General features: G+C 39.1%; 1 long non-coding RNA gene across 1 annotated transcript in view; it reads left to right on the top strand.

Annotated features, from left to right (window-relative positions):
- LOC119189135 overlaps nt 1-22,737 on the top strand; it is a 55,974-nt gene extending 33,237 nt beyond the window's left edge. Inside the window, exons 3-4 of the long non-coding RNA XR_005112269.1 lie at nt 21,875-21,963; nt 22,383-22,737. This is a non-coding gene — a long non-coding RNA (uncharacterized LOC119189135). The remainder of the gene's footprint in view (nt 1-21,874; nt 21,964-22,382) is intronic.
- The last annotated feature ends 278 nt before the right edge of the window (nt 22,738-23,015 follow it).

The raw sequence follows: 23,015 nt of genomic DNA, 5'->3' as shown, positions 1-23,015 counted from the left end.
GCTTTAGGCACTCGAACCCTTAAATTAAGTGACCATGCTGAGGGTGACCCTCTAAAGGGTCACGGCCTCGGCTCAGGACGGTCACTGAGAGATGATGTTTGGGGACATCAGCGATTAGGGGGTTTACGCGAGGTGCACGGAGCGACCTACACAGTCTACTTAATCGTCTTCGTCGGCGCGCGGGCCGACGGAACTAATCGAAGGGTCGGGAGGACGGGGAACGCGGCGAGGTCCTCGGCGGCGAGGACGGAACTGCGGTCGTGTAGAGTGTAAGAGCTTTAAGTGCTCGTGCTTTCGGCGGATGCCAGAGTTATATCGTCCTCTGGATCTGTAAGGACAGAACGTGGACGTCTCCATTTCGCGCGGTCGAAAGGAGTGTATATGGAAACGGACCTAATGAGCGGGTTCGGATGATTGACCGCCCGGTCGAAATAGCGTCTGCTGGACATGTGCATGAAATGCCTGATGGTCGGCATATCGGTGTCCACGTGGAGGTTGCGATTGCGAACGTACCACGAGGCACCGAGGGCACGTCTTAGGAATTGATTTTGTAAAACCTGCATACGCTGAAGACGAGCAGGCGGTATGTGCGCGAACGCGGGCGACGCGTAAGTCATTATCGGCCTAATACACGAGGTAAAGATCCGATGCGGCTCGCGCGCGTACCGCATTAACATGTGGGACGAAGGTCAGCTTCTGATCAAATAGCACGCCTAAATACTTGACCTTCCTAGTCCAAGGAATGGCCTGTCCTGACATGACGGCCGCGTGTTGTGTACAGAACGACTTTATTACACGTTAATAAAGTGTTCTATACCTGTGTAGATGTCGCGAGTGAAAAATGCACCCAATTATAATTGGCAGCCACTAATGACCTCACAACTTTTATTTTCATTCAAATTTTAGTAAATGCCTCATATAATCATATCATTTTACGCGTTAAGTTCAATTAAAATATTTATTTATCTTTGTAAAGTAAAGTAAATAACTTTTACTTTATTTTTGTGACAGGAAAATCAATTTTGGTAAGAACACAAAAGTGTAGGCAATTTGAAGTTTTCAATTTGTTTAGCTGTTTATGAAGCTGACTGTACTTATATTTTCGTATTTTGGTATTATTAGGCTAAGATTAATATATAGGATCATATTATTAATTTTACTTTATCATAATGAATATTTGTTTAAATGTTTTTTTTTTGCAATATCTTTCACGATTATTAATACAATTATTATTTAGCCTGGTCCAACCACTAGCATGAATATTAATTATGTTATACAGACAGTCTACTGTTAGTAATACAGCGTTGGATTGTATTATTTATGTACGGTGCAGCACTGTGCTCGGCGCTCTCTGCTCAGCGGTTATCGGTCGATATCTGTCGAGTGTCGGCAGTGGGCTCACAGTTTTTGCGTCCGAAGCGCGGTGGTGTTGTGACTGCACGCGACCCACTTAGAGTTGATTATCTCCGCCGCGCGCGCGCCCAGTCCGGCTGGCGCAGGTCTGTGCCGCCGCTGCTCGTGCGCTAATTGATTTTGACAAGTGGCTCCGACGTTGGTACCGATGCTGAAAATTGAAAAGCTGCAATAAAGTTTGTTGACATAGACAGATTATGGTACGGATTAGCCGTCGCAATTACATACTTTTAATATTAATATTATTCCTGGAACTTATTATTTAAGAAATGTCATATTGTGTTCGCGTCGAATACAGAATTTTTTTTTGGGGACGGTTACCTCTAAACTTTTTTTTTGATTATTACTTTATAAAAAATCTATAATACAGCAATGACTAAAAGGTTTCATCGTTCACAAAAGTAATCATTTTGAGCCAAATGGCATAGTGTGCACAATGCACTACATCGCTGTAAGTAGACTTCGTTGCTTCTCATAGAATTTCGGCAAAACTAGTCAGTAACGGAGTTCTGACCGCGACGTTCTCGGATCGAATCCGATTAACATCCAAACGTAGTTGACGAGGTTAAAATGAATCTGTCCGGAAATGAACTTTCTCGAGAAAAATGAACGAGTCAATGATGAGATTTTCAGAATTCGATTTAGTGCCGCGGCGGGCTGCGGGCTGGGCGCGGGCGCGGGTGCGGGCGGGACGCGCCGAGAATCGAATTTAAATATTAATTTTCTCTGTGCATCATCCAACGGCGTGATGAAAGCACTGTATTTTCTCTTATAATTTGTTAGTTACACAGTCTGTTAACCTCGCCAATCAGCCGTCGATAAAAGAAATGTATCTGTGTCCATACTCGAGTGTCGGCTCCATTACACCTCGCGGTATAAACATACAACTCTGTCAGATGGCGCGTTTCGCGTGCTTCGCATTAGCTCGCCGCTCGCGCGCTCCGCCCCGCGCCCCGCGCCGCTCCACGCACCGCGCGTGCCTGCGCCGCCCGCGGGGACATCGCAGCGTCCATTAAATGATAAATTGATAACATTACACCTACATAACAACAGTTTTCAATTGATACGACTCCCACACGACAACGCGGGAGATTTATCAGCACATTAATCATGATAAACTGGAAGACCTACTGTGATTGAGTCTCGCGCCGAACACTGAGTATAATGGCCTCCGCCTGTCTTCATCAGTATTGACATAAACGATTATAAGCCAGCTAATGATTTGTGTTTTTTACTGCAAAAGTATACGTGTCATACTTTAATTATTTCATTTAGAGATCGAACCCAAAACCGGTTTTACAGCGTCCGCTGCAAGTGAATCGCTGAGGCGCAAGCAAACATTTAAATTAGTCAATAATTAAATAAACGCCGGTTCAGCTCACTTCAAATTGGAAATCTATGAACCGTTTGCGAAATTTGGAAAGTGCCTTTAGTATTGGGTATCGGCGCGACGGCGACCGCCTGTTCGACAGTTATGTTAAGACTTAAGATATAGTTATTCGAAGTGAAATCCGCGTTCCGGATGGTGGGGCGACGGGCGGCGTACTTCGGCAGCACTTGAAGGTACAAAATATAATCGGTATGAGCGGAGGGTTCCGAGGGAGTTTCGAATTCCCGGAGCGCGGCCGCGGTGAATTAATAAGGCGGCGGGCCGGCGGAGCGCAGGCCGCAGCGCGACAGCACGTCCTCGGCCGCCGCGCCGCCACCTCGGTGTTTCTATGAATTCCGTTCGATCTGCCATTTCACATTATCCCTCACTAGGAATCCAATTTGGTCGGTGTTCCGGGAACGCTCGCCGTCGAGAATATCCCTAACACTGTAATCTCTTACATCCCTGAGTTTTTGTTGGCGTCGCTTTGTTCGAGGCAATTTCCTCCCGCTGCGAGCTCGTGGGAGCATTGTCATTAAGTGGTTTTGGTAGTTTCCGAGCGGCCATTGTCCGTGCGCAGTGCGCGGAAGAACTCCACCTATTAATATCGGGCTTAGGAGCGCGTAAGCCCGACTATTGTGCTTACCCTCTTATTTACGGGCACAAATTATACCGCACTGTGTTGGGGCGCTTTTTATAAGTTTACTGCCTATAACAATCGCCATTAGTGACTGCGTGAGTAGGTTGTGAGAGCAGCGAGGTTCTAGATTCATTTACCAAATCGGACAAAAAATTTTAATTCTTCAATTGTTATAAATACTTGATTAGTACTCGAGACTCTAAAGTATCAGACTCTAGTCTGCGTCTCTGTCAACCCTTCCAAGCGTGAAGTTATATAACTATAACAGCTGGATGTCGGCATTCGTTGGATTGAAGCGCGGCAGGAAATAATCTAGATCACTGATAGACTCAGCAGGCAGGTCCGCCGCCGAGCCGACGCCGATGCTATTCACTGCAGGCTACTCTGTACACGCCGCAGATAGCGCCTTCATCTGCAGCTTTCCGATAATCAGCTTATTGAGTTAGACACAAACAGCACTGCGCATACTTACAAGCATTATTAAGGGCTACAGCGCACTCGAGATTTTTAATAGGTACCGGTAATTCATGTCATATTTGCATGATTTTGTGTCCGAACACTATATCGAAATGGATCGAAATCAGGCTTTTCAGCAAAGGATTTGAAGACGTTAGTAAGAAATAATAAAAGCAGAAATTAATTTAATTAGTATTTTTCTCTTGGTTAAAAAGTAATAGCGTTTATTGGTAAAGTGAAATCGGCGAGCATGTTAGAGGTAAAGTGTGAGCCGCGCTCGTAAGTCAGTTCCATACGTTATTACGTTGTCTGTTTAATTGCATCTGATAGTGCGCGGCGCAAGCGGCCGCTGGACTGTTGCATGTGTTCGATTAGTCAGACATTCGTAGCGAGGGCAATAAATTATTTTTGTTATTGCAAAAATGTGAATTCGGTCCATATGTCGTGTTCCGCATGCTACGGACCCGGCTGGCGCGGCGGCGGTCTGCGACGCACATCATTGCCTTTATAGACACATACACTTATCGATCTGTCAGTTGTCTCTAATGCTCTGTAAGAAATGGGGTGTACTATTTGTCAGTAGAACATGAAGACAACGTAACAACTAGGTAATCTGGTCTTTAAATATTTGTTACTGACTCTTGTGTAAAACACCAGCCTTGTAACAGCCATTTCCAGAAAAACAAAACAACTTGCAATAACAAACCTATGTTACTATACGTAGCTTTATATTTATAAAACAATTTTAGAACAGTTTGAGGAAAGCAGACAACCATGTGAGATCTAAGTATAGCACGGAAGAGAGAGAAAGAGAGTAGTTGTAATAACTGGCCAACAAACAAATTTACAAACTTTACTTTTTCCTCAGTAGCCTGAAACCTCTTTCTAAGCAAGAGCTTCATAATATTTCTGAGTAATAATAATTAATTCACAGGTCCTTTTTTATACGAACATTACGAAATTACCTTGATTTTATATTATTTTTGTTATAAATAAATGTGCATTTCTGGATAAGATTTTCATATTAAAAGCATTGTTAATAAGTCTATCTTGAAAGCTCTTGTATGACGAAATAAAAAATACATTTACAATCCCCGAGGTCTGTCAAGAAATAAAACAGAATGTGTCGCGTTTTATAACTGCTTTGTGATCGCGCCTTTTCTTACAAATAGGGTGCAGTCACATTGAATGACATAATATATTGAATATAGAGACGCGACGTTAATCGCGTATTTTAATGGTCCGAGAGTAAATCCTCATTGTACGTTCCCTATGGTAGGAATTCAATGGTCCCTTTTTATTTTTTATTTTTTTTGTTTTCGCGGAGAAAGTGTCTTATGACTACCGCTCAGCCTTCGTGGGCCTTCGTTCAATGTTCCCTTCATGTAATAATGTTAAAAACTTGTCGATGTGTTATGGATTTCCGTTTTTTATTCTATCGTTTTGTATAATCTGTCTGTTTATTAATAATACAACAAGCTCTTGGTTTTATGTCAGAAGGGTACATAGAGTCGTACATAAGTCTATCGCAACAACGAGGTTACAAACAGTCACGTATGTGTTATCGAGTCGAAAAACACATACTCGCCCGACATGGGAATTGAACCGGACTAGTTCCACAGCTATCCGCAACCGCTAGACCAATATGGCAATATACATTAATGTATCCATTGCAAATATTTGTAACGCGACGGGCGAGTGGAGCAAATAAAGTAATAATTCATGTAGTTCGCGTGTCTGTTCCGTATTAAATACTACAAATGCAATGGATTGGTGCATGCATTGAGCGCCGGTGATTATGTGCCGCAACAATGAACATTTTTAATCAATAATCAGTGATTAATCTAAGCAGTGCTTTTGGTTCGCGTTCTTCGTGATTTCTTGTAACGGCTTTCTTAAACAATACCGATGTGAAGTACCATATTTCTTGTTTATTTGGTGTTTTTATTATAGCTTTTAACTGTACTAATACATTTTACAAATACCAAAGCATGTTTGCTCAGACCAACAGATCGTCATATTTTTTTCCATAGACATAGTCTGTTGTCCAGAGACACTGGCAAAATTTATCCCAGAAAAATTATTGTGAGAGTTTATTTTCCGACAAGCCTCGTGGACCAAAGTAAGAACAAAAAGCTACGTATTCTATATAAAATATATTTTGATATGAATAAAGCATTAAAACATATCGGCCACAATATTATTGATATACAGACAATCCTCGAGATGAAGACTTTAAGGTGGTAGCTCAAGGTCCATTTTCATACATTTTGTTTCGGCTTTAATCTGGGTAACTAAACAAGTATTGGCAAGTAAAGAATTTAAATTCACGTCTAGTTAGTGATTAGTTCTCGCAGTTGAAGAAAAAACGTAAAAATAATTAATAATCATGGATATTTCGGCCTTTAAAATTTAATATGACGAAATTTTAAAGGCCGAAATATCCATGATTATTAATTATTTTTACATTTTTCTTCAACTGCGAGAACTAATCACTAACTAGACGTGAATTTAAATTCTTTACTTGCCAATACTTGTTTAGTTACCCAGATTAAAGCCGAAACAAAATGTATGAAAATGGACCTTGAGCTACCACCTTAACTGCTGCGGTGTAATGTTCCCGCGGCTTCGTGTTCGCTCCGAGTTTATAGTTTACACTTCTAGATGGACAATCGCGGGCAAAGCGCACTAGGTAGCGAGTGAACTCAGCCAGGAAGAAGAGCAGTCAGAAGTATTTTATTTTATAAAAAAATTGATACACATATTTTTTTCTAAAATCAGGCATCGTAATTACATCTGTTATAATGAATAACGAACCAAACACTCGGACGGTTCTGTTAGATTTCAATTCATGACACTTTGGGGAAATTGGCTATAGAGACAATCATTACCATTCCAACTAGTTATTAGACCAACAAATCGCCCGGCGAGGTATCTAGACATGTATAAAGCGGCGGAAGGCCCCCGAGGCGGTGCCGTCGTACTTTATGTGTCAATTTATCAGCATTTATAAAAATGATTGCACCGCGCGGCCGAGTGTACGCGCGTTTATTTATCATTTCGTAGTACACGGCGCGGCGCGTACTTTCGTTATCGTTCTCTTAGTACTTCTCGAGCATTGTGTTTCGTGACACAATAGTCGGATTTTGTTGAGCTTAGCTGGCATCGACAATACGTTATAAAGTATATAGTTATAAACTCCATTCTTAATGCTTCTATTGTAGCGAACTTCGTGGTAGATCTCTCTGATGTAGGAGTCCATCGCATGCTACTGCTGAAAGATCAAGGTCAATTAAGACATAATACAGTGCATAAGGTTTCAATTAAAGAAATACCTGCACAGTGCAGCTTCAATTGATACTGTTTATAGTCGTGAGGTATACGAGATATGCTTGTTGTTCATTCGCTCCTATAGGAATATGGGACCGCAAACATTTCTCCATGTCGGTATATCAAAGGCTCACATTGTGTACAGCACACGGTTACTAAAGTGGCTTACGACGGCGACGCGGAAAAGGAAAAATTAAGAACAGACATCTATTTTGAATATGGATTTTGGTTGCAACTCCAGCTTTATATGAGGGACTTAAGTGTAGTCTAGACTTTTTGAAAACTACTTCACATGTCAATGCTACCTTCATAGTTGAAAATAATATCTCACATAAAACATAAACAGATTAAATAACATAATACACGTCGCGTATTGGTTCAGATGTCGTGTGACAATAGTATGAACTTAGGTACGTTTGCTTCAAAATCACAAACATTTCATCTTTATAATAATATATTATTTAGTGAAATATATAACGTTTAAATTGCTATATTGTGTGCGTTGTGTATGAAACTGGATATCTCCGCGCCGCGTCCGCGTCACAAAAGGATTGGATCCGTCGAGATTACATTGAAACGTAACATTTTTGTTGCAGCGGCGTACACGGTGCGCTGTTTGATGTTAATCCTTTGTACACACCGTGACATAGACTGTGTGACAGGTCTATTTTTATCAAATACTAGATGATGAAACGAGTTAGTATCTCGCCTAGTGATAAGCACTTCCTGCAAAACATAAACCTTAAAATTTGCATGGGATTGCTCTACTATCTTCCATATGAAATTAGATAAATTTGAAGTCCCATAATGTCCAGTAATTAGGATAACACACCCTCCCCTCACCGTTTCCCATTCCCCCTAAATGTCAGCCACGTATTCACAGTTCGTCTGACAGTGTGGGTGTTTACGGCCGATAGTGATCGCATACAATTAACGGACCCACCTGCTCGTTCGCTGCGCTTTCAATTATACAAAAATCATGTTCTTAATTTTGATTACTATCGGTACAGAAATATAATATGTAGTAGTTACAGTAAATTATCTCGTTGATCTAGGGAAAGCATTCCGATGTGAAACAAACGAAGATTAGCGCTCGTCCAATAGCTAGCAAAAACTATTTGTATTTTTATATTGGAAATACCCGCGTGGTTTGTCTTGGTATACGTTATTGATTATGCCCGTCTCCAAATGACTAGAGAAGCGTGAGCCTCTTTTTTTAGGTCTTCTAAAAAAGATGGTAACAGATGGACGACTCGCTGACTAGACACGCCATGTTTTTTGATCCACGTTTCCTTTTATAGCGTCACAAAAACTCGACCGAAGTAAGTCGATATCCAGCAAGCCAGCCCGAAACGAGCGTATTCCTCAGCTCTTAACACTCAGATACGTAAAGTGAGCCATTGTGCCGTATTTGCCGTGACACGCGGTCATTAGGGCCGCTTCCAGGCGAGAGCCGTTCGGACCGAGCCGCGAGTTTTTGTTACTAAACTAATTCTTTGTAACTACAGGGTTAGATCCTGTGAGTGTAGCTGGATAGATTTGGAGAGTTTTACCGTTTATTTCGTAGGCGTTATGTTGAAAGGATTGGAGTAAAATACTTAACCCCTTAAACCCTACACGTTTGTGTTGGCCTGTTAAAAAAAATCAAATTAAGGGATTATCGTTCCATTCTGTAGTGGCACTACGGCGCGTCACGTGATCATTTCGAATTAATTGGTGCCCGGGCTGGGCTTTGGACCGACCCCGGGCTCGGCTGCGGACCCCTGCCACTCGATAACTGCAATAAATACACCAACAATATATTTTTGACGCTTGTTAAACTCAAATTGGTTATTGTATGCGCTCCGGAGATTTATAGCGCACTGTGTACGATTGTGTGTACGAATGTATGTGTGTGTAAGAAATAATGTGTATGAGTGTGTGTTTGAACCCTTGTCTGCTTGTTCGGCGGAGCGTTAATCGATCAGCAATTCGACACGACATGAGGTACCATATCTACAACGTAGGGTTGGCAGACATTAATTTAAATTTTTATGGGAACTATTTTGCACATTTGAAATGTCTGGCGCATTTCTAATAAACGATTGCAGGAAGTCGTTAAAGCAGCAGGCAGCGGTAAAATTATACACGGGTGTAATTAAACTATGTAGTGTGGTAGTTTTATCTGACATTATTGTATTACACTATGATCAACGACTTCTTTATATATTAAGTCTAATTAGTCAGCCAGATTTAGCCCTGAAGGATATTTAAGTCTATATAATAAAGTCTCGTAAAGCCTACTGACGCAAAATGTTCATCTTAGCTCTGTTTAATACTGGCGGCGCATTGAATACGTTCAAAAGGAATTGTGAACAGTAATTTCTAAATGTTTTAAAGAGCTCGAGCGCGAGTTGAAAGGTTTTTTAACGCCCCCCCCCCCTTCTCCTCTCCCTGCTGTGCACCCGCCCGCCCCGGGCCCTTGGGGCAAGTTTAATGAGTAATGGACTTGTTACTGCTACAAATGAAACGTTTCTTTAGATACTGCGAGAAATTTATTCCACTATTGTCCAATAAGAATTATGAAAACGGCAAATACTCGTTCTTGTAGCACATTAACTTTGTTTTGTATATGTAGGTTATATAATTATGAAATAATACCGAATACACATATATGGTGAGATGAAAAAGTATAGGTTTTAACATTATAATTCATATCATGAAACAGAAGCCAGGTTATAAAAATGTTAGTAAATTATTTTATTTGTATAAATTCATAACATTGTTTATTCATAGCGTACTTATGATAATAAGTTATACATAATGTACATTTAATTTAATTAATGAGGTACTTAAAACTCGATTTACAATACATTTATGTGATAATTTCAAGTAATTGTAATTGTTAAGAAAGACAAATGTTATTATAGTCTGTCGATTATCGCTGCTCCTTTCTCACGGATTAGACGTTTCTTGTCTGACGACCAGCGTCACGTGTTCACCTGAGCGACACTACCCACGGGCAAATTAAGATAGGTACGTAATCAGCACTAGAATAATGAAAATAGTCTATTAATTTGTCCGATTTAATTACGTTTATTTATAAATTTAAATTTGTCTGATGCAGTTTTCACTATCATAATAAACGAAATTGTAGGAAACACGTTGGCTATAAAATTCTGGCTAATAATATTATGTAGGTCAAATGTCACGCGGAAGGTTTACTAATTTTAAATCAAAGCATTTATTCATTAAGTAGCTATAAATAGATTTTGATTTAAAATAACATTCAGTTGAATATATATTTCAGTAACAATGGCAATAATTAAAATATTTGTTATTGTGGCAGCCCTACGGTATCGATCGTATCGCGGAGTTATCGATCGCCGCGCGGATCGGCGCGGGCCGGCGGCCTTCGGTTCCATTAGTTAACTTAATTAAACATCTCTGTAGGCGGGCAGCACTACGACGCCCCCCCCCCCGTCTCCGCGCACTCGTCGCGTGACTCCCTCGCGTCTCACCCTAGCGCCCACTCTTACCTGTTTAGATGTTTTTCGCAATTTTTAGATTAAGCGCGATGTTATCACGCCGGAGGCAGCGTTGCTTTACGAGGGTATTGTTCTGACAACAATCCCCGCGCGTTATCTCGACATTAAATATCATGTTTTTATTATGTTAGGGTGGACGTAGTTATCGCGGAACAGCGCTGTGCTGCATCTGATGGCTAATACAATGTAGTCTGGATATAATGTCGGATGAGATGTGTTTCTCGAAAGTCCTTATCACGCTCGGCTGCCTTACAGGATGTAACGCTGAACAGTGGCTCCTGAATCTACTGCCAGAACGTATATTGAATTCAGCGTCATGTATACGGTCGGACAAAAATATATCGCTGTCCATCCCAGCAGCAAATTTTATTCTGCATACATATATTTTGTATGTCCACGAACAGTTTTATGACGCCATTAATATACGGTCGATACTGAGAACGGTTAATGTTAAAAGTGAGTTTCATTCGATTTATATTATTACGAGATAAAATATCACTCCACTCAATCAACAGCAACTTTGTGAGCAACGGCGGCGGTAATTAAGATAGAGTTGTGTTCGGACAGAAAGTAATCTTTAAGCCTTCCAGCATACCGCTTATTATATCTCAAATTACAACGAATAATAAACACTCAGCTACGTGCTGATAACTTATATTAAAATTATTGTAATTTTTTTAATTCTATCAGTCTTATTTTTGTTCCTCGTTACTGGCCTTTATTACATTGAATGTCCTTTTTAGGGATTGGTATCTCAAAACGAATTCTTATAGGATAATTTTGTAGTCCGTCTGTCTGTCTGTCTATACCCTTTGTCTCAGGAACGTATAGAGGTATCCAGTTGAAATTTTTATTAAATACTTGGCTCCACGGTGTCGTTTGCAAAAAAAAACTAACTTGTAAGTCAACGCGATAAAAAGATATGATTGTGTATGTCGCATATTTTTACCGGTGAATCAAAACGTATAGGGCACTTCCCGTTGAGCTAGAGTCATGAAATTTAGTAAATAACAATGTCTTACCGCAAAAGTTAAATAAAACCGCAAATACCTACTGTAATAAAAAGAAAACGAATCTACTATAACAAAAATATTATTTGCAGTGTATGAAAAAACTTTGTCTAGGGATCGAACGGCAAAGTTAACTTTGTCCAGTTTGAAGTTATATGTTTAAATACTTTACCTAAAGCTAAGTTTGTACGGAACTCTCGGTGCGCGAGTCCAACTCGCACTTATTGTTTATGGCATTTATTATTAATTTAAGTAAATGTGATACTAATGTATTTAGTTAGGGTCGTCCTGCAGGCAAATAAATGACATAGAAGACTTTTCCATACCAGACTTATACGATTTCCATACATTAAAATGAATTTACATTAAAATGTTTTTCCCTTGAAATAGAACGTCAAAAGAATTCCTTTTAACTCGGGGCCTGAAATTGTATACCTAATACAGACGCGCTCGCCGCGTTTACATTCTTTACATTTACATGCGAGCCTTACACGCTGGACCGCACCTCGCCACACAACTATCTCTAAACGTATAAAGTTACTAACCCTACTTGATCGATTGTGCTCATATTTGTAGGTTACATTCGGCACTTTACGGGAAAGGTTTAGAAAGTAGTTTGAGCAATTTCCAATATGCGGAAACACTGGGATAAATGTCAAGGAGAATCGGTCACGCTACACAAACTCTCAACTGAATTTGAATACAATTAAATTGCGCAAAATTTTCATATTAAAATTAAACGGAGGTTTTTATATAGTTTCTTTACGGAATGACGAGTAAATCGTTCTCCAGATGGTATGCGCCACGACTAGCCATAAACAACGTCACCCAGAAAATGTAATTAAATTCTGCTTGATACAAATATTCTCGTCATTCTGAGACAGTATTAAGTTTCAATGCATTACGCACGCGTAGCTGCGGGCAATACTTAATGCGTATTTTAGTCCACGTCCGCCACCGAGCGGGTAGGATGTGGGGACCGTTGTACGAGGGGAAGTACTAAGCCCTGTGGAGCGTATATAGGTCGATCACCTATCGATTTGACGGCGGGCGGCAATTTGCGAGCCAGCTGCCGAGATACCGAGCGCCAATATTGACACAACAGATACCGCCGACAGGCCTTGTGGGACAACTTCCTGTCTTATTATACAGCCCTACATACCGCGCGGAGTGATTCCGTTTACCGAATGACGCTTGCCGACCGTGTGGGGCACGGAGACTTGTTAAGTGATGTGCAAATTAATCATTATAGGATACCCCCTTAAAAATATAACAAGTTACTACACTTTGGTATCAGCACCCCCTGAATAGATATCACGTTTCTGGCCTTTTGTTACAAACTGACGACCTCCGTCTACTTTGGAGATTGATTTCCTTAAACTCGGCCGTGAAATTCGAGATTGCCTGAGTTGGAATGAATTGTCCCCTCTTAACAAATCCCAGTCCTTCTATATCCGGTAAAGTACTCGCCATTGCTCCTGTCTGGTTGTTATTCGCTATGGCAACTCACTGTCAGGCGACCCTCTTGCTCGATTGTCTGCTTTAAGGTTTAGAAAGTACTATACACACCTACTTGGCATATATACGTTTCTAACTTCGTGATCATATAAATACGAAATGTAGTGGGCTTAAATCTATTTCATAAATAATATCAATATATCACAAACTCTCCGTATGTAGACATGTGTGATTGCTTCCTGCACTCGCGACGGAATCCTTGTCTGATATCAGCTACAGGACACTGACAAGAGTTTAATATTGACATGTTTCACGTGACTGACTGAGAGCTTCGCGCCGGCACTGATGCACGACAACGTACTTAGTTCAAACTAAAATGTTGTCTCATTACATAGCCTTAAGACTTAATTCTAGATTTTACTTGACAGGAATGCAACTAGTACAGTCATCATTTATCGTGTTTACTTCCGTAACTTGTTGTAGGAACAGAACTTATCGACATATTATATATAAATTCATATTCCGGACAACCTACGTTGGTTTTCGAATCATAAACCTATTGCATATTATTTTTATTTACAAGTTTTTATGTGTTGCTATCAGCTTCTCGGATTATATACTTCTAAAACATTGTTATGTAAACAAAATATTTGTCTCAACGTGAAAATCGAACCCTTGCCGACTCGTTTAACAACTGGGGCCTTATTCTCTATCCCGCACGTTATTTTGACAGTGCGTAACAAGCACGTAACACAACGCATCATGTTTAGGACTATAGAAATTTGGCTTACAGAATACCAATCCACGCACATTTCTCGAAGATAACATGACACGGCCGCGTTACGCGTTTACACTATCATACAGAATAAGGGCCCTGGATGTAGTACGTGTATTACGATTTACGTATAGCGCGGCGTACCCGTATTCTCTGCGATAGAGTCCTAAATATTCAGGGGTCATTTACTGTGGACGTAGGTGTCGCTTTTTAAACAGACCTCGCTTTTCAAAGGGCCTGCGGGTAATACAACTCGACAAGTTGCCCCGATTTTCTTTATAAGCTATGAATAAATATTTCCAACGTGATTTCCAGTTGTATGTAGCACGTGATCACTACATAGGAACGATTGTTTTATTGGTAACAATGTTCAATTATTCATGAATGTTTTAACCTCCTTAGTACGTTAGTCGCCCGCAACCAAATTAAACAACGTCACTAAGGATGGGTTAAATGAATAATTTGCATTTCCACGCAACTATATGATGAAACGGGAAGTTCACGTGTCAGCTGATGTTAAAGTATTAACCGCTCTCTAGCATACTAGAGACCGACTATCTGATGCGTGATTCTAAAGTATTTGCATAACATTCGTACATGAAGTCGATTACTCTTATTGTTAATATTCCAAATATAGAATGAATAATTTGAGATGACAAATGTCTAAATAAATACATCGTATAATTTTGTTCCTACACATAACCATAATACTTAATATAAAATCGTTATGTAGGAAGGAGATGAGACAATACTATATCGATATCGTGGATCATCACGAAGCGGTCCCCGGCGCGGCAGGCGAGATGAACGGCAGATAGCGGCCGATAGCTGTTGGAGATGCTTAGGTACAAGCGAGCCGCGATCAGCACAAGCGATTATAATATAGAATAATAATATTATATTTTATAAATTTGTTGCCAGTCGAGCTATCTTAACATCACTGTATAGTACGTATGCGACTATATAGTGCGTATGTACCTACGTATACATTATAATATATTAATGTGATAATGTCATCATAATATAATTTATGTTTGAAAGAAAGAAAGAAAGAAATTTTTAATTTGATATATATTAAAAAAAAACAAAACAATTAATAAAATAAGAACGAAATTAATACTACATTAATACAAAAAAAAAATAATAATCAACAGAGAGAAACCAAAACCAAAATGGATCCAGCTCAGCTTATTGCTACAGCGTTAACTGAAGCGCTGCTTTTCAGCTGAACCCTGTTTTATAATGTTTCATTAGTAACTGTATCGTTTATACAGGAATCATTTTTAATAATAACCACATTTAAAGATGAATATATACATAATACTATATATACAAAATATAGGAAGACTTCCAAAATTTACTTTTGAATTATGCTGCAAGAAGCTTGCAATATGTTTTAAATCATATATTATCTTGATTTACCTTCTGTAATAAAAAAATGCACAATTTAATTGGTATAATATTACCGCTCATTAATAACTAGTGTGCGCGAGTCCTAAAGCATCCGGCCGCATCTCAGAGCGCGCGTCAGGCCGCGTTCGTCGTCGGTCGCTGCCGTTCTATTGATTCCGACTGACGACTAACGAGCTATTCAGCGCGCTGTATTAGAGAACAGAATTATTCCAATGGGCTCTAATACTATCATTAAATTAATTGAACTTTATTATTCCAGATCATTATCTTTGATATAAACTTGTCAAGCATTGTAAATTACTATAAAAGAGCCCCGCGGCGCGGACTGAACTCAGTTGCTTTATAGTATACGAGAAAATTTATGATAGTGAGTGGTCACCACCTGACATCCACAATGCCGACGAGATACGGAATCATTGTTAAACTTTAGGGCAACAGTGGGAACATAAAATATATCTTGAAGGAACTTGGGACATAATTACATAGAACTTCGGGAATTTCATTCCAGTTAGAATATTTCTTGTAAGGCCGTCGTCCTTAAGCAGACTGATCCATTATTATATTAAACATGCTGGCTTAATTCCGTCTCGGTCACTCACAAAGACTCTTAGCTACTTCATAAAGTACCTAACTCTGACTTACTAACAAATTGCATACTTTAAATCAGTAACTCTGAAACTTGAATGTTTGAAATTATGCACCTGACTTTCACTCGACGTAGGAAAGCACTGAATAAAAGTTTTGAGAAATTCACCCATTATGGGAGTTAGAAATAAATAAGTTATGATGATGGAATGTTTTGAGATTGGAAGTAGTTGTAGTAAATTCTAATTCCATATTTCAACACGCCGCTTCCCATATTGTAAGACAGTTCGCGTTGAATAAGCAGTCGACAAGTCTTTACAAATGTCACGTACATCTTCTGAACGTCAGCGTCTTTAGTGACGCTTTGTAAAGAAGTAAGTGCTTTATACGACGGCAAACCTACGTGTATATATTTATCATACTAACATTATAAATATGAAAGCTCGTATGTATCGTTGATTGTTACATCTTAACGCATAAACTAATTTTTCCTTCATTATTACAACGCATAAACAAAATTTCCATCAAATTTGGTATGCAGACCAACAAATAGGTGGATAAACATATTATAGAATACTACTTATCATGGAAAAGTCCACAATGTAGGTTTAATTACGAAAAGAGAAATTACGCGGGCGAAGCCAAGAGCAAAATTTATAAATTACCCAGATTAGCCGGATGAATAGAGAACCAGAGATCGCCGTGGTTCTAACTTCGTCTCGTTAATTGCTCAGGTATACGAGTGTCCACATTTTAGTTTTTTTATCGTACTGATTTATTATAAAGATGCATGACCACTCGATCCGCCCCGGGCAATACAAAATCCGACAGCAACGGAAACCTGATCGTGTTGAGAATTCTGTCTGTTCGACTCACGCAAAAACCATTGTTTTTTTACATACACCAATAAAAAATTAAGTGTCTTCTCCCGGAACCCGACTCCAGGAAGCGTTATAAAAACTGTCACTTGCAAGCACATAAATCGGGCGCGGGAAGGGAGTGGCGGCAATAGTGCAGGGGCTCATTGTGCCTGCCTATCCCACTTCCATTAGGATAAAGGTGGTAATATAATTTACAGTTTTAAATTTCTTTGTGCGCTTTTAGTTTACAGAGAGTAAACATCTGCAATGAAAACCCGCTGTAGCGGAGGGGTTTGGTGGTACCTGTCTACATCGATCAGTGTAATGCAACCACTATAATATATGTTACGTCTGTTAGTGTATTAAGTTAATTCGTGCCATTTCATAAGAATTAACAAGAGTATTCCGCTTATATTTGTTTTAACTTGATATAGCTTCATTTTAACCATTTCATAATAAAATTCATTATTTATAACCACATAATGTTTTCTAAACTACAAGTAAAGTTTAAAATGACTTCTTACACATTTACTAAGTTTGCACGAGTTATAGTAGCGCACTCTCCGCAAGCTGTGTTAATTTAAAACAATAAAGCCGGGCCGCGATATATCGAGACGGTTATAACCAAACCCCAAGGGCTGAGAGTTGAGACAGATCAAATTTCAACTCCACCTGCGTGCCGAGGGCCACGCATAAAAACTGTTCGTGTGCACGCCGCCTAGCGTGAAGGAATCCTTTTAAAGTGCGCGAGTGTGCGGCGCGCCTGCCGCTGCCCGTGGAGCGAATCATTGAGATTAGCCCGATACAAGTGTTATCTTCATTTGGAGCCCGCGGCGGCGCGGCCGCTCGGTGCGGGCGGAATGCACGCCTCGCCCGCTACGAAGACGGTTTAAGCATTTTCTTATTAAACATTCCTAAATCGCAGTCTTTAAATACTTTATATAACTTTTCTGTGTACGTTTGCGAAGATAAGTGAATTTAAATTGGTGGAGAGACAACGAAATACAATTATAGTTAATATTTATGGGATTGGTAATTATTTGGTTTTTGCCTGGGCGTGCGAATGACAGTTTAAATACTCACGAATCAATACTCGTATATTTTCTAAAGTCCTTACTATTTGTGTAATTAACAAAAATATTTTATATTACGTATATAGGTTTTCTTTGATATAAAACTTTAATTTATCCACTTGCTCACCCGGGTTTACATAAACTCTAACATTGGTCACAATACGGCTTACATTCAATTGTCGTGTCCTATGTTCTATTGTTGTTAATGACGTATTCTTTTCTCGCCTCCGCCCAGAACATCCCTTATCATCCACAATAGTATTTGGCCGAGCTCAGAGATTACAGTCTGTGCCCGCACAAGTATTTCTGCAGAGCTCAATTGTTTCCGCTCACAATACTTGTCCGACCCTCTGCTGGGGTGGGCGCAACCTGTTTTTTTGCCACAGAAACGTAGGCACTTGCGAAGCACCTTCCCGGGGAAACCCCGCGGTAGTATTAAAATTTATAAATAATTACAAGCAGTCGTTAATACTATTTTGAAGATTTTGATACGTTTTTAACTTACACAACCATATATTTTTGAAACACGTGAATAAGTAATTCAACGGGTTTAAAGCGTATAGAAAATAATGAACAGCATATTTCCGTAGATTTTTAGCAAACTGACTAGTTGGTCAGTTGATGGATATGAATCACTACCTCAAATGGACAACTATAAAAGCAAAGGGACCGTAATGCCGACGTTTAAGAAAATGAAAGGGAGGTTGGGAGGCAGGGCAGGAGGCGGTTGGGCTCCGACGAACTCCGCGCACGAAACGCTACAACACAGCTGGTGCCTTACGTGAGTTCTGTGAGACAGTTGTACCACCCAGGGAAGGTCGTGTCGACATAACGTACATAAAGATCTACCACGGTATTATACCGAAAAAAAATACATTTAGACCGAATTATGTGTGCATTACTACCTCAGGACTTTCCGTACGCAAACTTATATGGATACTACCGCCCCCGGAAAATCCATGAATACTGTACAGAACTGACTATCTGTCTCTACTGTATGTAAAACATATACTGTTCCTACGAAGCACAAATAATAAACATTTTAATTAGAAACATAATCCTAGTTGTAGATATTCATAAAGCGCATATTGCAGAATGCAAGTTAATAACGAAGGCATGTAGGAGCTCTCTCGGAGGACATGCCGGATGGAGGGAGGACGGGGGAGAGAGGGTGAGGACCGCGATGGCTTCTTGTGCCTCAACTGACAATCACTTTGTGCAGAATATTACATTTAGCAACTTTTTATTATCATTTTATAGTGGACTCGAGAGGTAATAATCCTCTTAAACAAATATACTTATTAAATTATACGTAGTTTTCGTAACTCCAATATAAAAGGGGCGGAAAAAATTATAATTACACAAGCGGCTCATGTCTCTGGGGCACTACTTGAAACCATCGCACTCAAATTACTTCTCCTGGACAGATAGTGAAGAGGTAGACGGGATGACAAAAATGCTAATAAATAAAAATCTATACTAACACATTATTTCGAATAAAATCTTTATTACAAGTAGTTTGTTGTTCGCACGGAATCCAGCGCCATTATTTAAAGCCTAGTATCTATACTATGACTAAACTAGACCACGTAGCATCAGGCACGATACAGAGGAGGTACATAAAGTTAGTATCTTGAATAGCTCCACGCCGCAGACAACATGCTCGATTCGACCCGGTTGTTAACAAAAGGAACTGTATGGCAGCTATAGATGAGGAACAGCAAACAATTCTCTGACGTGATATTTGCGCAGCGTGAGCTCCGCGGGGGCAGCACATAACGTAAAAACTACATTATCAAATAACATAAAAACTAAACAATAACATTTCTCATTTGTCATAAAAACGTTTACAACTAACGGCAGTACTTTAATATGAAATATTATAGCCGTTTACAGAACAGCTGTATTCTGTTCAGTTTTTTCTCGGAATGCATAAAATACCTTTCGCAATATGAAACTAGAAATAATATTATTCCATGAGTGAAAGCGTCATAAAATCCTTTTTATTTGAAGAGGGAATAGCATCAGTATTTATTTAAAAAATACAATGTTTTTGAACCTTTCGATACAGAATGGGGATCAATAGGAATGAAAATAAACGGGTCGTGACGAAACGAGAGTATTGTTTGATTTACTCAACGGAAATTATAAAGTGGAAGCTCTGCTTTGAAACGTTTTATAAAAAAACATGAAAAAACACCGCGCACAAAGCTGAAGGGGAGGCAGATTAGGTTCACCATTCGTTGGAGTTTATCCGGACCGGTTCGAAGGGTGACCATAAATTGGATAAATCAAGGCTTTAGAAAAATAAAATTGAGTTACGAGTTGTATTAACTATATTTGTTCGACTGAATTTGACGTTGTATGTCCAAAAGTTTATCCGTTACTCTCGGGCATTCAAGTTTTGAAGCTGTATTTGTACACAATATTGAAAAATCACTGGATATTTGGTCGTAGGTAAAGTTAAAAGTAAATAAGCTATTCATTGAATACATTCATCGAAAAGTTTGTCACATTTAAGCGTCTCTGAAATAAAATCTTTATTTTATTTGGCACGCGCATTGTAAGGCTTCTGTGTTTTCAAATAACACAAAAGAAAAATGAATTTATTCTTGTTAAAAGAGAAGTGGCTCGGAATTTCCTGGTGAATATTAAAGCACGAGAATAAACTTTTATAATAAATATGTTTTACCTTGTAATTATTTTAACAAAAGGACGCAATAGCTTCTACTTTGCCATTAAATAAAAACAAAAATTAAATGGAAATATAAATTATGTAAAAATATGCCGCAAATTTTTCATTCTAATACCAGTCAAAATATATTCCACTTGTTTACAGAACAGCTTTTCAGCTTGCTTTGTGATTTATGACTTCACAGATGAGAGCTGTGAAAAATACGGTGCGGCGGTCTGCGGATACTCGGCGGATACTGGCGGATATAATATACGTAGCAGCGGATATTATCCGACACGGCGCGGCGCGGCGGATAGCGCGCGTTATCAGTGCCCGTGATGAATAACAATCGAGCAGCCCCCCGCACTTAGCCTCATCCAGAGCCCTTTATTATGTTAACTAGAGACAGCCCGCGGCGCGACCGCGCGTGACTTGTAATTTAGCGATCGAAGATACCGCCCGAATATACCGCACGAACAAACATCAAGCGTACATTTGCATCGCTGTTATTTTTATGTAAATCTACAACAACTTACACAAAACAAATAAAACGATACACAAATGGTTTTCGAAACAAAAATTACGTGATACCGCAACTTGCTTCATGGTTTAATAGAATGCAATTAGTTTGTGACCGTAAAAATACTGGCTTCAAGCCTCTGGTTGGAGAAATGGACTTAACCGATTTTCAATTTAAAAAATACGCTCGATTTCTTCCCTATCAAATTACAGGACAGTAAGTCCGTCGGCGCACCGGATACCTACTCGTTGATTTTCTACATACCTAGCTAAAACAAATTATCGAGTTTACATTCAAAATAGCGGAAAAGGTTCGGAGGCAATAAGTAGGAGTTTATTAACAGCGCTTTATTAAGCAAAACGTTTACGCAACATTCATTTATATTTATCGGTATAACGTGGTAATTAACACTCACGCGATACATTTAATATTTATTGTATAATGCATAATACCTACCTACATAATATAGTGTTACCAACTCAAAGATAAACAGCCGTCAGAGGTAAAAGAGAGGATCTATTCTCTGCTCCACTTCAAGCATGAATCTTTAGGTATTGGAAGTGTTCGGTGTTGAAACGACAGCCTTAGAAGTGTGCGCTCATTTATCTTTTATGAATCTACTTGTACCTACCCTTAACCCACTTTAATATGGATTCCACGCTACACATTTTGAAGCATGTTGTAAAAAGAATAAAATTTGATTCCCATCTGACGTGAAGCCCAATTTAGAGAAAATCATCTTAAAAATAACCAATTCTTATCTGATTTCAGAAACGAAGCGAACCTTCCGACTCAAGTTCATGTATTTTGCCACTAGACTAAAGAAACGACCTTTCTGCCTTCGATTATAAAACCTAATGGTAAGTTTCCTTCTTCAAGAATAAACACTAAAATATTATTGATGTTTTCAACTTCTCTAATCACAACACGATATAATATGCTATTAATAAAAAACTTCAATTGAAACGCGCCATAATATGTAAAGGCGCGTTACAATATACCAATTCATTCGAAGCACGTCATATAAGCACAGCGAAAAATAATACCTGTTTTCTAGACTTTCTCTTTTAAACATTATGCTTTAACAATTTATTGACACGAGACCACGCCTTTACACACATAATGGTAGAGACCAAACTATTCCGGTTCGCTAATTTTTCTGTCCCCAATGAGATAAGGGGGAATCTTATCGTCATATCGCGCAAATTTTAACCCCGAGCGACACCCCAATTAATCCAAGTCTAAATTCAATATATTAAAATTATTGCTTCTTTTACAGTTTCAAATAACAAGGCTCATCACAATGGTCGTAACCCCATAAGCTTGGAGTGTGTGCCAAATGTGCACAAATACGCGTCCAACATTGGAACCAACCCTCGCCGCTCGCGTTCTCCCGGCGCGGCGCGGTGCTGTACAGACTACAGACGTCACAAACGGCTCATTAAATGTGCAATAATGTGAAGGGTAGTAATTGACGACACCCTTTCATTGGATATCGAGTTGGAATTCATTAAATCAGAGCAATACAGATGAGGGTAGATACAGTGCGAGGACGGGAGTAAATTTTTTATACGAATAAAGAGAATGTTATTGTGTTTATAAAAATAAAAATGTATCTGACACAAATAATAATGAATTGTTATTGCAAATATTAATAAAAGACAAATACACAACTCTCATATTTTAACATCGCTAATGTAAGCAAATAATGTAATAAATAGCTGTTATTACAAGTCAGTTTAAAAGTAAATACCAAACAAAGAATAACTACGTAAGTATTACGTATTTTATTTACATTCGTTATTAAATACAATATTAATAAAGCGTGTACAAAAACAGCTTTATCTTTCTCAATACAACCATTTACAAATCTAATATTAATTTATTATAGTTGTTAGCATAAAGCCGACGG

This window comes from Manduca sexta, chromosome 13 (genome assembly GCF_014839805.1).
Source record: "Manduca sexta isolate Smith_Timp_Sample1 chromosome 13, JHU_Msex_v1.0, whole genome shotgun sequence".
Lineage (NCBI taxonomy): Eukaryota > Metazoa > Arthropoda > Insecta > Lepidoptera > Sphingidae > Manduca > Manduca sexta.
Note: the sequence above shows the minus strand (reverse complement) of the source record. Positions and strands in the feature narration are given on the sequence as shown.